Source organism: Alexandromys fortis, unplaced genomic scaffold (assembly GCF_014885135.2).
Source record: "Alexandromys fortis isolate MF-2015 unplaced genomic scaffold, M_Fortis_MF-2015_v1.1 scaffold_53, whole genome shotgun sequence".
Classification (NCBI taxonomy): Eukaryota; Metazoa; Chordata; class Mammalia; order Rodentia; family Cricetidae; genus Alexandromys; species Alexandromys fortis.
Genome location: NW_026067939.1, coordinates 8,021,256 through 8,036,569, shown reverse-complemented (window position 1 = coordinate 8,036,569; position 15,314 = coordinate 8,021,256). Strand labels below are relative to the sequence as shown.

General features: G+C 34.8%; 1 non-coding gene across 1 annotated transcript; it reads left to right on the top strand.

The window, feature by feature from the left end:
• Nucleotides 1-12,514: 12,514 nt before the first annotated feature.
• LOC126504953 (U2 spliceosomal RNA) lies at nucleotides 12,515-12,698 on the top strand. Its single transcript, XR_007592765.1, has one exon. It is a non-coding gene; the product is annotated as a U2 spliceosomal RNA (small nuclear RNA).
• The last annotated feature ends 2,616 nt before the right edge of the window (nucleotides 12,699-15,314 follow it).

Sequence of the window (15,314 nt, the reverse complement as noted above, 5' to 3'; positions counted from 1 at the left end):
AGAATTCAAAAACATGGCACCTTACAGAAGATGCAGACAAGGAGGACATCAATAGACTTCCTAGCTGAAAGCAAGAAACAACACGGGTCTTGGTAGATTTCTTTTTCCTGCCTGCCAGTTCCACATTACTAACAGAGAGAATTAATATTCATTGTAAATGCTCATTCCATAACTCAGGCTTGTTACTAGCTAACTCTTAAAATTTAAATTAATCCATATTTCTTATCTACCATCTACCACCTGGCTCATGGCTTGTAACTTCATTTCTACACCCTGCTTCCTCTACATTTGCTGGAGTGTTAGATTTTGATTCAACCAATAATTAAGAGTGAAAAAAAATCTTTACAGTATACAAAAGGATTATTCCACTGCTTGGTCACTAATCTTAGACAAAGAACTTCAGTAATGGGGGCTGGAGAGATGGCTCAGAGGTTAAGAGCACTGCCTGCTCTTCCTAGAGGTCCTGAGTTCAATTCCCAGCAACCACATGGTGGCTCACAACCATCTGTAATGAGAACTGGCACCCCTTCTGGCTTGCGGGCACACATGGAAGAAATGTTGTACACCTAATTAAATAAATAAATATTTTTTAAAAAAAGAACTTCAGTAATGCTGAATGGAAGAAATTGTGTGCCCCAGGGAACAGCCTCCTTTCCTTCATGTTGGGTATTCATGACAAAGAATGCTTTAAATTACTGTTCTTCCAAAAATTCAGCAAGACAATTCCGACAGTAACTTGTACTGAATAGGTTAGCATGTGTTTTCTCTGTCTTTATACTCCTCCCACCATGTGTGTGAGAGAGTGTCTCTGTGCGTGTGTGTATGTGTGTGTAAAATCACTAAAATATGGAAAATGTCTTGAATATTTAAAAGTAAAAAAAGGGAAATGTAAATATCTCTATATAAATTCCTCTATAGTAAGATATCATCTTTCTAGGTTTAGGGTTTTATGTTTCATTTTGAATCACATTTTAACATTTTCATCCTCATTTGAGTCTTTATCACTAAAATAATTTAATTATTTTCTGTGTTCTTCAATAAATGATACATGCACAAATATTTTTAATTAGTCTGAACTTCAGCTAAACAAATTAAAGACAAAATGCCATAAAATGAGAAAAGCCACAAAGAAATGTTTCACAAACGCTTTGTGAAGGAAGCTCTGAACGTGTTCATCCTCACTAGTTATGCCATTTGTTCTCCAGACATGCGATTATTCTTTTTCTCCATGAGCTCTGAGTGGTCTGAATTCTCCTTATTAAGAATAAATACTAAGATACCATATGAAGTAAGTGTATTCTCCTTAATTTTTATACCTTCAAAAATACTGGAAAAATGAATCATGAACAGAGTACAAAGATGATCCTTAAAATGTGTGATAATAATAATAACAATAATAAGCATAAAAAGTGAACTGTAAAAGAAAACTGAAAGTCGTTAGCAATCCAAGAAGGCTGAGATAGCTGTTAAGATTGCAGTTTTTGAAAGAAAGTCTTTGGAAATAAAAAGTTATTGAATTGGTATTCAACTTAGGTGCTTTACTATCACTCAGAAACACAACAATAAGTCCTTTTATAAAGACGCATACCCTTAATTGCAATGTGCAGGACAATCTTTCCTCTTCCATGTATTTGGAGAGATGTAGTTTGCTGGTGCTTACATAAGTTCTAGAGAATGCTGCCAGGTGAACGATGGATGCTTGGTGAAGAATCAGAATCCCAGCTGGGCGGTGGTGGTGCACACCTTTAATCCCAACACTCAAGAGGTGGAAGCAAGCGGATCTCTGTGAGTCTGAGGACAGCCTGGTCTACAAGAGCTAGTTACAGGACAGGCTCCAAAGTTACAGAGAAAGCCTATCTTGAAAAACAAAAACAAACAAACAAACAAAAAGAATGAGAATCCCATTCAGTATGAAAGGTATCATTCCCCAGTTTCCATGTGAGTGGGCAGAAAATGCCTATAGACAGTCATTTGGTTCACAGAGAAACCAAAATTAAAACATGGAAACCCAGGTTTAAGATTGAGTTTTATCAAAGGTAACTTGTGAACAGAAGAGAACAACAAAGGGCAAGAGAAAGTCTAGAACCGTAAAAGACCTATGGAAGCTTCCAGATATATGAGTAGCTTGCTAAATAACTCAATTGGAATATGGTAAATGAAAAAGCTGACTGATTTCATCATCATACTCAGAAAGCTTTTACTCTTGCTAAAGTCTGTGCAATAATGAAGCTTTTTTTTTATGTTAACTGACTTCCTAAATGACTACTGTGCTATTGTCGTCTCTTCCTAATATTCCTGTGTGACATAAAAGTAATGTATGATTTTAATTTAATTAACTTAAGTATCTGGATGTTATAAAATGCAGATATATCTTCTTCATCAGCATGTAATACATATTATTTAAAATATGAAATAAAAGTTTTCTCTGAAATTCTAATGTGACTTTTATGCATTCGTGTGATTTAGCTAAGCTCCATTTCATTTTTGTCACAAAAGATATATAGTGTCACTGATGCTCAGAAATAAATTTTACTATGCTGATGTCACTACTTTCTTTTAAGCTCTTTAGTTCTTTTTTTTTAAACATCATCTCTCATGATTTATATTGTGCGTTTAAATTTATTCAACAAATGTTTCTTAGTCTGTCCAGTATTTGCAATCTTTTTCACAGTTCTGAAAGTACTTATAATAAACAAAAATAATATACTTAATATAAAAGGCTAAATATATTTTATTAATTTAATCAAATATACCCAAAGCATCATTTTTATATGTAATATATACTTAACATCATTTTTGTTTACAAATGGCTTGTGGCAATATTTCTTTATATAATATAATGGTTTCCTGTATTGTCAAAACAGCAATGAGAAGGGCAGTATAAACTTTTTTATTGTATGAGGCTAATAATTCTTCAATGAAAAGTTTATTTAAAACATCAGTTTTCACATTATTTGGCATTAAATGTGCTTCATTATTTAAAACTAAAAAGTTAAAACACAGTGTCTCAATTGACTTTCCATTGCCTTCTAATCAAGATGTAGCCAGCACCATGTCTTCCTGCATGTCTTCAAGCTCCCCACCATGGCGTTTATGGGTTGAACCTCTGAACTGTAAGTTACCATCTCTCCATTAAATGCTTTACTTTCTAAGGGTTTCCATGGTTATGATGTCTCTTCACAGAAAAAAAAAAAAAAAAAAAAAAAAACCTAAGTAAGACAGAAGTTGGTAGAAGAGATTAAGGATTTGCTGTAATACCTTACCACTTTTGTTTAGAAAAATTTGGACTGTGGTACATTGGATAAGAAAACTAGTGAAATGCTATAAATACTGCTTAATGGGGCATGCTAATAGGAACACAGAAGAAAACAGTGCTAAAAGCCATTTGAATTGTAGGGGCCTGGCTCAAGAGGTTTCAGAGGAAAAGAATTTTAGGATGTTGCTTAGAGATTGTTCTTGCAATATTTTGGTGAAGAATGTGACTGCTTATTGCAGGAATGAGTCCACCTGAGGTTTAAAATGAAGAGTTTTAGATTAATTTTGTTGGCAGAGGGAATCTCAAAAAAAAAAAATCCTAGTATAGACTCTGTGGTGCGGTTAGTGGTAACTCTAATGAAGATTTATAATGTAAAGGAACAAGCTGAGTAAGATAAATTACAAAATGTAAATTTTAAGCAGAATAAGAACATCAGGAAGTAGAATGGAGTTAAATCGTATTTTCAAGAATTAAGCAATGGAATAAAGGTAGTAGTGACCTCAGGGCAAGATCACACACAACTAAGTTTCCGAGGGATGCTAACAGGGAATAGAACCAGTTCAAGGAAAGAAGTGTGCTGTAGTCAATAGTGCTGAATGGAGTTGGAGATCAGAACAACATTTTGACATCATATATGGAGATTAGAGTTTTGAGTTTGCCTAGCTGTTTTTCAGTCTTGTTTTGGTCTAGTATTTCCTAATATGCTCCCTTTCCTAGGTTGTGGAATAGTAAAATATATCCTGAACCAATATATCTGGAAGTGATATTTTTTATTTCGATTTTATATGGCATTATAGTTAAAAGATTACATGAATCTCAGAAGAGACTTTGAACTTTGTACTTTAAACATTGTTGAGACTGTGATAGACTATGACTTTAGAAGTCGGACGACATGCTTTTTACATTCTGATCATTTTAAAATCTTATGGGGCCAGGGAGTGGAATGTGGTAGTTGGAATATAAATGCCCCCCATAAGATTATGTGGAAGGACACTACTAGGAGATGTGTCTTTTTGGGTGTAGGTGTGGCACTGAAGGAAGTGTGTCACTGGTGATTTCTTTTGCCAAAACCAGTGGGATTATAGACAACATCTGACACTACGATTTCATTCAGTAACTTTATGGCTTCCGTGCAGTTGTCTCGATTTAAACTCATTCACTTCCACTTTTACTACTGTTGAAGATGCATTTCAAAATATAGAAGCTATCTAAGGCCTAGAAGTATATAATAATTTTTGCACAGGGTAAGATACTGTAAATATCTACTAACACCCACTACAATTAAGTGCTACATGATTTGTATGAATTATTTATAATAGCATGAATGTATAACTCATTCTTTCTTACTACTGCAAAATCCTCATTTTTCATGAGTCATTTGGCTTTTTTCATGATCACAAGATGTTGCACATCTTGTCATCTCAAATAGACTCAGGGATTACAAATTTTAGCTGTTTGTTTAGGTCAGTGTTAGGCTGGACTGGAGTCTTTATCTCACTTGTTTTCCCTGTTGTAAGAGCAGGCTCTCTGCTTCTGACAGGTTGTCTGCTGAAATAGCCAGCCCTAGGCTGTGTAAAATATCTCTAAATAGACTATGTTTCTTTGCACTAGAGAAACGTCCACAGCACACAGTCTTTGGGGATTAACTACCCACCTCCAGGACAAACTTCATTTCCTACAAGTAAGCCGCTGACTTCTCCCTACATCTTTTGCCTTTTGTTGACTTTTTATCCAGGATTTAGTGCATCTAGAGTCTAAAGGGCTCACAGTTTACTCCTTGTCAATTTTTGCTCTAGGTCATTATGCCGGACATAAATCTTACTACTCCTAAGTAATTTGGGCATGGCTATTTTCTCCTTGTCATGTTTACTTCATCCTGAATGAGCAGGGATTTTATAGAATGTATTCTGCTCTATACCATTCTAATTGCTGGAATTTCTTCTATTTGTAAAATTTCACCTTCCTCTTGAAGTGATAAAATTTCTTTTTAATTTATTTATTTCTTTATTAATTAATTAAAGATGTCTGTCTCTTCCCTTCTGCCGCCTCCTCTTTCCCTCCCCTTCCCCCAATCAAGTCCCCCTCCCTCGTCAGCCCAAAGAGCAATCAGGGTTCCCAAGGACCACCCACCTCCATCCAGGTCTAGTAAGGTGAGCATCCAAACTGCCTAGGCTCCCACAAAATCAATAGGTGCAGTAGGATCAAAAACCCATTGCCATTGTTCTTGGGGTCTCAGTAGTCCTCATTGTCCGCTATGTTCAGCGAGACCGGTTTTAACCCAGGCTTTTTCAGACCCAGTTTTGAATGGAATGCCGATAGAAAAAAATCACTGTCAGATTTCTGATGCCCTGGATGTTTCCTGGATGGAATCTAACTTTGTATCAGAGATCCACCCTTATACCAGAGGAAAAGATTCACTTTATTCTCCTGTCTCTTGACTCATGATTCCTTGCCTACACTTGCATTGTGACATTGGGCATTAATGTTCTCCATAGACTGACCAGCTTTTTCCTTGGTACTGCCTTCAATGCCTGTCATCTAATATTCATCTCCAATCTCAAGAACAACAACAAAAATGTTAACAAGAGGCAAAATCTGGTGCATTCCAGTTCATCTTTGGAAAAAGTTATCAAGATGTGATCTACCCAACACAAAGGCACAGCAGCTGTTCTCACACCTCTGAGATCAGCTATCAGCAAGTAGGCAGCTGGTGCTCACTCTGAGAGCAGAACACAGAAGTATTTGAACATGTTGGAAAACATTATTCCATTGCCTGCTTGCAAGAAGTCTCCTCCGAGAGAAATCTGAAGATGATTTGATTCTTATTCTAGTTTAGGTGATAGGATTTTATTCCTTAAAATAATACAGCACAACCTTTTTCTTGTGTTATTTTTATAAAATCAGGAAAAAGGACATATATAGAACATGACTATTGTACATAGTATTGATAAATTTCAGTGTAAAATATGAAATATTACTATTTCATTACTCCATCCTTTTAGGTGCATACACACACACACATACACACACACACAGAGACACAAAGAGGTCCAATATGTGGTTTATTGGTTTTTATTTTTAAGTTATTCTTTCTCAAGTATTTTCAAATGACTTTTTCCTCATCTTATAGTAATGCAAACTGTCTACATTTTAATATAATCATGATTACACTCCCGTACTTCATATATGGTACTGTACATGACTTCTTATCCTTTTACTTTTAATCTTCCTTGATTTCCAAATTCTGATCTTTGTCCCACACCAGATCTCCACATACAAGGGCATATTTTTCAGCAGAATATAGGTTGATCATTTTAAAACTTTTATTCACATTGCCAGTGTAATTGTTCGGAATGAAATATTTAGTTAATTTGCATTCAAATTATTTGCTTATAAAATACTCTGTGGAACTCCATCTTTATTTTTCTGTATTCTTTGTGATTCTTTGGATTCTCATTCCTATTATCCTTTCTTTTCTTCATATAAAAAGTTTTAATATTGTTACAATAACATATTGTGGATTTCAGAGACCACTTTCGCTCTGGAGGGATCATTGACTGAAAATAACTTGAATTTGATTGCTGAGGCATTTCAATGATGACTATGTTAATATATGTATATAGTTACAGAGCAATGCATACCTTTAATTTAGCTATGTGACAAAACCAGTTTTGAATTAACAACTACATTTTATTGTTTAATGGCAAATATAAAATTATTTTAGTAAATAAATATAATAGTGTTAGATAAAATCATGTGAATTATATTAATATCTAAAAGATTTTTCCCATGATAGGCCTGTGTTATCATGTATTCAGAGGCATGTATTTAGAACTTATCAAATGGATATTACATGAAGAATCAACTCCAAAACATAAGAGATATCCTTTTCCATGAGGGGTCCTTTTATAACAATCTCTGAAGAATTGTGTGTTGGTTTTTTTTTCTTTCTTTCACCAAGAACATACATAAGTATTTGGAGCAAGATGTAAGATTTTTATCTCACAGGATCACAGAAGATATGTTTGTCTGAGAAGGTGGACTTGTTTCTGAAGCTGACGACGATGGTGACTTCTGTAATAGGGTAATGACTTTTTGTGCAAAAATAAGGCAGTAAGGAAGCACCTATGGGAGCTGATTTTCCTCAGAATGTGAAAGAAAAGGCTGAAGAAAGTGCAGTCTGAAGAAGACATGCTATACATACCCTGGCATACACACTCACCTTACCTTAACCTCTGGTACACAATGAAGTTCTGTGGTCAAGTTGCTTTAAGATTTCCTAGGAGAAAGTAACAAGAGTTTCTGATTCAGAGACTCTAATTTTAAAAAGTGGAAACAAAACAACTAAAATCAAAAGAAAATATCAAAATAAGATACTTATTTTAGTAAATGTATGACAATGAGCATCATGGTAAAGGAAGCTGTCTGAGGGGTGGGGCTCAATGTGATAAACAATCAGGCCAAGATAGCCTTGAAGGTTGAACATATTGAAAAAATAGTGTGACTACTTAAACACGAATAAGGCATCGGCTTTTTCTTAGAATATTTTTATATTTTCACCTTAGCATACACCATACAGCCTGTGTTAGTTTTGTTAATTAATTTCTTTGTTTTTGTTTTGTAGAAAAGATGTCAAATCAGAGGAATCAGGGCATTCGTTGTGAATACTGATTTGGATATTTCATAGCAACCAGAAGAAAAAAAATTAGTTTTAAGCATTAGTTGGTAAAAATCTCAAAATAGGAGTTACTATAAAATACCAAGACATATTCACCAGTAACATGAATCACAGTCTGCAATTTAGGTTCTGTTACTTAAAATGCTTTACTTTAACTTTTTTTAATAATTGTTACTGGCTAAAATTTTAAGTGAAAATATTTTGTTCAGTATCAGAGACTAAAACTACTAACAAACATCTTTAAAATCTGTAACTATTCTGAGCCTTAAATACAAGGATCTCTATAGCCACATTGTTTTCAGAGCATTCCCTGAAATATTGAGCAAAATAGTGGTTCAGTTGTTTCTTTGTATTGCTATGAATATAGCTTTCTCTTGTCGAGGTCATTAAAACAACTGCATTAAGAATACTTACAGCCTTCCTTTTTTCTGCTCCTTCCAGTCCCTCCATCTCCCCCAGATCTCCATTTCCCTTCAGAAAAGGGCAGCCCTCAGATGAATAGCAATGAATATGACATCACAAGATGCAATAAGACTAGGAACACCCTCATATTACAGTTTGAAGAAGCAACCCAGTAGGAGGAAAAGGGTCCAAAGAGCAGGCAAAAAAGCCAGGCACTCCCCACTCCTACTGTTAGGAGTCCCACAGAAATCTTAAACTAAGCAACCACAGCACATATGCAAAGGTTTTAACACAGATCCATGCAGGCTCTGTGATTGCTCTTTCAGTATCTGTGAGCCCCTATGAGCTCTGCTAGGTTGATTCTGTGGGCTGTGTTATTTTGGTATCCTCTAATGCTCTGACTCCTAAAATCCTTTCTCCCCGCCCCTCTTCTTCAGGGTTCCACAAGCTCTGGAAAGTGTTTGGCTGTGTGTCTCTGCATCTGTTCCCAAAATCTGTCAGAGAAAGTCTCTCTGATGAGACCTCGGGTAGATTCTGATTTATGAGTAAATGAGTATAGCAGAATATCCTTACGAACTTTTCCATTGATTTTCTTGTTTTTGTTGGTGTTGTCTGTTGTGTTTGGTTCTACCTTAGTTCTCTGAGCCATCAGTTTCCAAGTTCCTGGCTATCCAGGGACAACATGGCATAAACTCTCTTTCTTGCCTGGGCCTCAAGTCTTTGGATGGCCACTCCCACAAGCTCTTAGTCACCATTGTCCGAGCACATCTTGAAGGTGGGACAGGTTGTAGGTCCATTGATTTGTGGCTGGGTTGGTGCCCCAATCTTGGATGCTTTTCCTGGTACAGTAGATAGCCTATTCAGTGTCCATTTCCTCTACTGCTAAGAGTCCTCGGTGAGGTCACCCTCATAAGGTCCAGGAAGTTTTCACTGCACTAGGTTTCCAACCATGCCACTGAATGCTAAATTTCTAGAGAGTTCCTTAATGTGGCTCATATAAATTCACCTTTCATGGATAGTGCTGCTCCTAAAATAGAGATTACCATAAGTCCTAGAACTGGATTAGAGATATATAGTATAGAATTACAAATATAAAGCCAAGCCCAAATCCCCAAGTTCTGCCAAAATTTACTGCCTCGTGTAAGTATGGTGGCTCAGTGGCATTACCTGTAGGCAAAGAAATAACATGAAAAAGTAGTAGATATCTTCAACAATAGTTATTCCTTTAGAAGCCTGTCATCATTCATATTATATGCCCTCTAAACATGCCTTTCCTAGCTGGAATAAATATCTTCTTGCCACAAAAGAAACCTCAAAAGTGAGACTACATTTACCTGAAGTTTGGATTTATTGGGATTTTATGAGAACAATCTATATCATCGCCAAACACAAAGAATTATCTGTTTTCCAATGTGTTTATGACTACAATTTTTATTATCAAATAAGTATTTTAAAAGTATGTTTTATTCTTAGATATAAAATGTATATGATTACATTAACTTTCTGACATTTATATTATAAAGAATAATAAAAAGTCTCAAGTGCAAAAATTTGAAACTTCTATTTTGGGTAGAGAAAAGCCTTCAGGAGGGTAGGTATCACTTTTAGTTTGAACAGGGAATTTGCTGCCTCGGGCTAAAACAAGTAGTGAAAAATGGTATGAAAGGAAGTCCCCAAACAAGCGATTTTCCCAGATTTCAAAATTTTTGCAGAGGCTGGCAGATTTATTTTCACCTGAGTAGGAATAAGTAACTGTTTCTGGGTGGACTCGTGTCGAAGCAGCTAATTCATGAGTTAAGTCTGCCTTGTCTTTCTCCATGAACAATGTCGTCTAAGAATTCCATCCAGGATTTAAGGATTCACTTGCATCGGCACAAACACATCTGAGATAATGATTCTCAAGCTTGGGTATATAGTCAAAGTACTTTAGTCAGGATGTTTGCAAATAGTTAATTCTCTGGGAGTTTTCAGTTGTTCAGTAGAGAAAGTAGCACTGTGATGAATGTTTCTGTGACTTCTGTAACATAGCTAGCAGTTGCATTTTCAAGTCTTATATGATAGACATGTTCTCTTCATCAATTCAAGTAACATAATCTTATTAAACAGCATTAAATATTAAATGTGTGTCTTTGATGTCCATGGTAATTTCTATATGGTTACCAAACATTGGTTAGTCCAATAAAGTTCATTCTTGTATAAGGAACCTTGTACTAAAGAAGGAAAACAAACACGAGTGCATAAAGTATGAATACATTGGTTATCAGAAAAGCCTAACTGCAAAGCCCTTTTCTGTGTGACCCAAATTCTTAAGAAGGAACTCAGGTTTGAAAAGAGGTGAACAGATCATTTCAGGAAGGAAAACAGTAAGAACAGAAAGGCTCAAGGCATTTACAATGAAAGCTACAGTTGTAACTTTTCGCGTTGAGAAATTTTTATACCTGGATATTGTTGTTTTTTTTCTCAAAGAGGCATGTACACCTGGAAGGGCAGGCCTCGTGTTTAGAGCAGAAAAGTGTTGGTGCTAATTGTTAACCATTAGCAGCTGAAGAGAGCTTTCTTTAATTGGATGACTGTGAAGCTCTTTATGTCAGTGACTCTAACCCAAACCAAATGCTTGTGGATTTAGCCAGTGTTCATTGATTTGTACAGTACTGTTAGCTGGATCAAGTTATGGGTATAGATAAAGAAATTCAGTTCTCCGTTTATGGAGACATGAAGTAACTACAGAAAATAAGAAACACTGGGAAATTTTTGTTTCAGAAATTAAAACTAAGAACTGTTTCCTCCAATTTTATAGTCCTCTCTAGGGCTTAGATTAATGGCATAGACCATTATCATTAAAGGTATGCACCACCCAGTTTCTATGGCAACAAGCATGGCTACTGGTATTAAAGGTTTTTGTCATTATGACTACTGAGATTAAACATGTGTTACCATAATCTGGTCTTTAAAGCTGACCAGTGCGACTATGTCACTCTTAGAACTTAAGGCAGTTTTTATTTATTTTTAATTTATTTTATATTTAATTTATTTTATATTTAAAAAGCCACTACACTCAGTAAAATCAGAAACAAAAATGAACATTGTAAAACTGCACAGTAAAACACTGTGCACTTAGCATCATTGGATGTGATTACAACAGTTATGATGACCTAGAAGAAAGGAACAAATTCCTTGACAAAACTATACATAAAATTTTCCATAGGAAAAGCAGCAACCGTACACCAAAACCACATGAGGAAGCAGGAACTAAAAGAAAACCACAGGAGCACACCTTTATTGATCCTGGACCCAAATAATATCCACAACAAAACTTTAGAAAAACAAATTCAACTATATACGAATAAAGTGGTATGCAATAAAATGGAAGGCATTAATCTTAGGGATACGACAATATTTAATGTGAAGAAATTGAGAACCATGATGCTTCAACTGAATAAAGGCAAAGAAACAGGAAGACATTTCTATAGGTGTGTGAAAGACATTTGATAAATCTCAATATATCTTATCAAGTATGAGATGGAGGTGGTATATAAGTACTATACATCAGTATACTGAAGGTTATTTGTTATAGGGAGGCTGCTTGCTCATTTCTCAGCTGCCTAGACTCCTGAAATAGCCACACAGAAAACTATATTACTTAAGTCACTGCTTGGCCAATCATTAAGCATATTGCTAACTAGCTCTTACATCTTAATTTAACCCATTTCCATTATTTTACCATGAGGCTTGTGGCCTACTGGCAAGTTTCCAGCTGGCAGCTCATGTCTTTCCCCTCTTGGGGCTCCATGGCATGTCCTGACTCCGCCTTCTTTCTCCCAACATTTAGTTTAGTTTTCCCTGACTACCTCTGCTCTGCCCTGCTATAGGCCTAAAGCAGTTTCTTTATTAATCAGTGGTAATCACATCATACATAGGGGAATCCACATCAGATATTTATCAGCAAAGAGCTAAAATTACACCAAAGTGAGACATTTGAAGACTTTCTGCTAAGATCATAACACAAGAAGCACCACTTTTGCTTTTGTTCACATAGCCTTCCTTTCCTGCACAGAGCAGATCTAAACAGAAAGAACGCTTTGCAATATGCTGTTTGGAGATGACATAATTTTATATAACAACAATTCCAAAAGTGCCATGAAAATCTATTAGATCTAATCAATACTTTTCACAATTTTATCATTTTCAGCCTTTGATATAAGAACAAATGTACTGTCTGTTTTTATCAGTATAATTTATGATACGTCATCTCTTTGAGGATGATACATTAAGTGGATTTTAGGAGCAGAGAATTGAAATAGTGGCTCTGTGTAATACACATATTGATCTGGCATTGTAGTATCTAGTCACAGTGACCCTCACCTTGTAATAAAATAGAGCAGTTTATCTTTTTCTAGAATATACAATGAACCTATAATGTCTGTATCATGTTATCAAACAATATCATACTTTCCAAAATACAAGACTCATAATTATAATAGTAATAAAATTATACGTAAATAAATAAAATAAATGGTTGAAATATAATTGTACAATGAATGTCATAAAACATTGATGGAAGAAATGAAGAGTAAATAAAATAGAATAACATCAGATTTTCTCAGAATAGATCCCTATTGTTAAACATACAAATTACACAAAATTTGCAGGTTTATTGTAATTCCTATAAAGATATGAGATTTTTTACAGAACCAGAAAAATGTATTTTAAATGGATTCATTAATCTCAAGAAACCCAAAAAATCTTGCATAAAACGACAGGTTAGAAGCTATTACATTCATATTTTCAAATTTTATGAAAAATTTGCAGTCATTTGATCATTATAACTGTTTGGCATTGGGCTCCTGATTTATCCCAGTTCGTTAGACTCATGCCTAATATTTATAAAACTCTTTTTTTCGTTTTTGTTATTTATTTATTTATTTATTTATTTATTGAGACTGGGTTTCTCTGTAGTTTTGGAGCCTGTTCTGAAACTAGTTCTTGTAGACCAGGCTGACCTCAAACTTACAGAGATCCGCCTGCCTCTGCCTCTTGAGTGCTGGGATTACAGTCTGGCACCACTGTTACCTGGCTAAAACTGTGTTTAATTCCTAGTACATGTGAACGATTAAAGGTGTGTACCTTTAATGACAGCATTTATTAAATGGATAAAGAAGAAGGATGAGATGTTCAAAAGTAGTCTTGACTACCCAGCATGTATGTAAGTTGTTTTGAATTTTTTGGGTTTTGTTGTTTTTGGTTTTCTTACACAACAAGTAAGAAGGGAACTTAAAGGAGGAAGATTTTATTTAGCTCACAGTTGAGAATTCAGTCCGTCTTGGCAGGAAAGTCACTGAAGCATGTAATGTCAGAACAATGAAACTAAGCTGAAATATTTTTTTTTCTTTTTATGAACTCCATAACCCAATTCAAGGGAATAGTGCTGTCCATTATTATGATGCATCTCTTACCTTGCATAACAGTCAAAATAATTTCCTATAGTAGTAATTTGCATTGTTTTATCTAGGTGATTCCGAAGAGTGTCAAGTTGACAATCAACACTAGCTATTTCAGCCAGTTCTATTAGATAAAACTGAATTAGATACTATTTCAAAGCAGTATGGTGGCAATAACTAGGCAAAGTCATGGGCCAAAGTAACAGAAAAAAAAAGAAGAAAGACTAAAGCTAACCATGCACGTCATGACTTCATGCATTTTAGACAATTGAGCTATTTTTCCCCACTAGAGTATACTCCAGATATTCCAGAGTCTTTGTAATAGTTCTGGAAAAATCTATTATCCACATGTAGGAGAATGAACTCTTAATTCTTAAAATACAATCCCATATAAATTAAAGAGTTAAATCTTAGAAATGAAACTACCAGAAGGAAAAGAGGAAAAAAAATTCAGTGGGGTGATCAATAATATCTAGAATCTCCAAATGTTTAGGGAACAGATACAGTGTCACACAAATTAGATTATTTGAAATTAAAAAGTTTCTTCACAGCACATGAAGACAGAACCTGGAAAATATGAAATTAGATTTGGAAACTATGCAAGAACAGATATCTCATCACACTGAATAAACAGTAAAATTAAACACAAAAATAAAAAAGTTCAATTAAAATAAGCAGTAGATCACCAAAATAGACATTGTTCAAAAGCAAAAGTCAACAAGTACACATGTGTATGTTAAGATGACCAAGATTATTAGTCTACAAAAAAATACAACAACAAAAAAAAAACAAAACAATGGAACATCATGCTGGCTAATAAGATGACCATTATAAAAGATTAAAAATATTCAGTACTGAACGTATAAGGACTCTGAAGCATTACACACAGTGAATGGCAATGCATGTTAATGTTATTAGTATGAAGAATGGTCTGAATAGTATGTTTTTTAACTACTAATAGAACTGATATACGATCAGGCGATATAAAGCTAGAAATACAACCAAATCAGTCTGTGCTCCTGTGTGGTGCTACAACACACATCAGTAAACAAACTCTTATATACGTTTTATATCCAATAAATGTATGAACTAAATAAAATGCTGTTAGAATTCACAAAGTGACGCTGTTCATCCACTTGAAAGAACAGACTCGTCATTTCCAACAACATGAATTTAATTTAGGGGAACCATGGTATGTGAAAGAAGACAAGAATTTAATTTAGGGGTGCCATGATATGTGAAAGAAGACAAGCAGAGGGCAAATATCATTTGTTTCAAAAAGAATTAAAATGCAAAACTGAATGTTAAACGGAACTGATTGGCAAAGCAAGGAAAAGTTTGACAATATGTGCTCTTATGGTAAGATGTATCATGTGCTATACCTTATGGCATAATCCTGATGCACTAGAATATCTTACTTGTGCATTAATAAACAAAGTACTCAATGATTGAAAAATAATGACTCTCTACTCAGGGAGCTAATATCGTCATTAGAACTTTTGCTTATAGATAGAAGCCAATCTTCAGAATAATTATCAAA